This window comes from Nicotiana attenuata, chromosome 1 (genome assembly GCF_001879085.1).
Source record: "Nicotiana attenuata strain UT chromosome 1, NIATTr2, whole genome shotgun sequence".
In the NCBI taxonomy this organism is placed as follows: domain Eukaryota; kingdom Viridiplantae; phylum Streptophyta; class Magnoliopsida; order Solanales; family Solanaceae; genus Nicotiana; species Nicotiana attenuata.
Window position 1 is genome coordinate 99,453,064 of NC_031989.1, and position 3,396 is coordinate 99,456,459.

Consider the following 3,396-nt stretch of genomic DNA (forward strand, 5'->3'; position numbering starts at 1 on the left):
ATGATTAGTAAAAAATATATTAATTATTGAGGAAATCATTATGAACGAATTGTCACTTTTTTCTTGCATTACATATAAACTTTTTTTTTTCTTTATTGCGCTTTTTAAAATAAAGTCCACACTTCAATTATGCTTAAAGCCCCAATAAGCTTGGACCGGTTTTTCCTTTTGACAATACTGCCGTTGACCGGTCTTCTTCACAAAATTGCTTCTGATAACATGATCCTCCGTAGGGCTATATGTATACTTTTTCTGCAAATAAAATGAATAGAATTAGTTGATAAAAATTAAAGTGTGATAATATATAGTTCTCCACAAACAAGGTATACGTACCATAAGCTCATTAAGAATTGCCTGCCGCAGATAGACACATCATAAAGTGACCAAATGGCATTTGAAATCGCATTTGCAGCCGGTCTAGAAGGATAAAACCCGCAAGACAACGAATTAAAAATTATTTATTCAATCATTAGAAGATAAAAAAACTTAAAATATAATAAAAATTAAGCTTACTTGGTCCCTTTAAAGGATCACATAGCTACTGAAGAGTCTGGGTAAGATTAATCTGTTTGTATATTTTAATTATTCTTTTATCTTCTAATTATTGAATAAATATTTTTAATATTGTAATCGTTGTCTTGTAGGTTTTATCATTCTAGACTGGTTGCAAATGCGATTCAAATGTCATTTAGTCACTTTAAAATGGTGTCTACACATCTTAGAGTTACATTCCATATCATCTAAAGCAAGTGATTCTTGATGAGTTTATGGTATGAATACCTTGTTTGCAGAAAACTATATATTTATCGCACTTTTTGTATAGGGAAAAATTGATTTATATCACATGACCAAATGATAGTCTGGCACATGGAAGCGAAGCCAGGTAGAGAATAAATTGCGTAGTAACCGGTACCGGGAGCAATAACTGCAGGCGACATCTGGCTGACCCCGAAGGGAACATGATCAATATGAACAGAATCAAATGCTTGCCATCAGATAGAATTCAATGAAGAATATTCCCTGGCATTAAATAAGCAGCCATTGCAAAGAATAATTGCATTTATGGCCTGTCGTTACATATCCATCAATGGTGTTATTGTCATTTAAGAGGGATTTGATCCTAGGATCTTGTTTTTCTAGTTTAACAGTCATTGTAAGACAAGAAATATAGGGCAAAAATTATGCTACATTCTATTCTCAAGCTGAATAATATGACTCTACTTTCTGTCTAACATTGCTCTTATTTATGTCCTCGAAGGCATTGCTTTCAGAGTCAGTCCTGCTATTTCCCGTGATTTTAACGCTAAGTCATATGTTTAATCTAGTCTATTTATTATTATTTTGATCAAGTCAGTTTGCTTGTCTATAAACCAAGTAACAAATTCAACCGTATCATTTTATGAGTAAACAGTTTGGCGCCCACCATGGGGCTTAGACAGCTGCATAATTAAGTTGACCCTTGCATTTATTACTGACTTGTTTGATTCTTTGTTTCTTATCAAAAAATCGAAAATGGCAGCTAACAATGTCAATATCGCACACAACGTTGAGGGAAATGAGGACCTACCTCAACATGAGGATTTAATCAGTGACACCCGCAACGATGGGGATGAGGCAACCCCCGTCCGTGGAGGACAGTACCCCCGACATGTATGCAAGCCAACTCTCGATGACGCGAAAGATGAACACATTGTGCAAACAGTAAGGATCTTGAGAGAGAAACAAAAGGCCATCATGGGTCATCTCTTAAGGCAGGACCAAGTTGTGATGGAATTGAAGCAAGCATTGTCGAGCACTTCCAAAAATGCAAATAGAATAAGCCTGGCTCCACCCAGCATTCCTGCAAATCAGACGGCTCAAGAGTTGATAACAACACCCCGAGGGGAGAGATCGGTTTCGATGGAGTTGGGGGAACCGGCAGCGGATCCGATAACGACAACGGTAATGATCCCTTCAAAATCGAACACATGAGATTCATGAGGGAGATGAATGAGTTGATGGATCAGAATGCGAAGGAGGTTCACACCCGAATGGATCAGATTCCGGGTGCACCACCAGTTTTGAAGTGCCAAGATTCCAAAAAATACACTCAGTTACCATTCAAACTGAGTGCAGCACCGGAATTAATCCGGAAGAGGTTCAAGATTCCGGATATACCAAAATACGATGCGACCTCTTACCCTTAGGAGCACATCACGACTTACACAATGGGTGTGAAAGAGAACGATTTGGCTCAACATGAGATCAAATCGGTTCTGTTGAAAAAGTTTGGAGAAACCCTCACGAAGGGTGCCTCGACATGGTATTGCTTTTACTCGAGCATTCAATTGACTCCTTTGAAATGCTTGCAGATTCATTCATTAAGGCTCATGCTGGGGCTAGAAAGGTCCAAGCCAGGAAGGCAGACATATTAAGGATCGCATAGGGTGAGTCCGAGTTCTTGTGGGAGTTCGCTATTAGATTTAAGAAAGACAGGATGTTGCTACCGGCCGTACTAGACGAGTGGGCAGCAAAGGCATTCACTAAAAGTTTGAACCCGAGGAGCTCCGACGCTGCCCAAAAATCGAAGGAAAGCCTGCTCGAGTTCCAAGCAACCACAAGGGCAGATGTCCATAATCGCTATGAATCGAAGATAAGGATAGAAGATGATCAGCTCGAGTTCCCGACATCAACCAAGGGACGGGACCGAGACAAGAATCGGGATAAGTTTAAAGATGATTTTGATGCAGACCCGCAATTTTCTAAAGGCTATTTCTTGCCTTACGAGAGAGACGAAAGATGGGACAGTAAAGTGTTCCGACCCTCGGATAGGTTTGCTTCCGAAAGAAGAAGTGATAGTGGCCGGAAAAATAGATTGTTACAAAAAACAAAAAGATACCAGGGGCTCGGGATTCCACTTATCCCAACTTCTCAAATTAAAATTTCAACATCAACATAGTGGAGTTGGTACCGATGATGAGGAATATCAAAGAAGCACGATTTTCAAAGCCAATCAGATCTGATCCTAGCCAGAGAGATCCCAACTTATGGTGCGAATATCATGGGACTTACGACCAAAGAACTGGGGACTGCTGGCATCTATGCGATAAGGTGGAAATGATGTTGAAGAATGGCCATCTCAGGGAGTTCTTGAGCTATCAAGCCAAGAACAATTACGACCGCAGTTGGGACAATGCAGAACCCTCGAAGATAGGGGATGCCCTCCTCGATTAACTATCAATATGATTTTTAGAGGGAATGAAATCAATGAAGTAAGCTTCTCGGCGGCCAGTAAGACAAAGGTATCATTGACCTACAACAAGAGACTCCGGGAAGTCACTGAAGACGACATCACCTTCACGGAGGAAGATGCCGACGGACTACTTCTACCATATCATGACGCGCTGGTAATCTCTC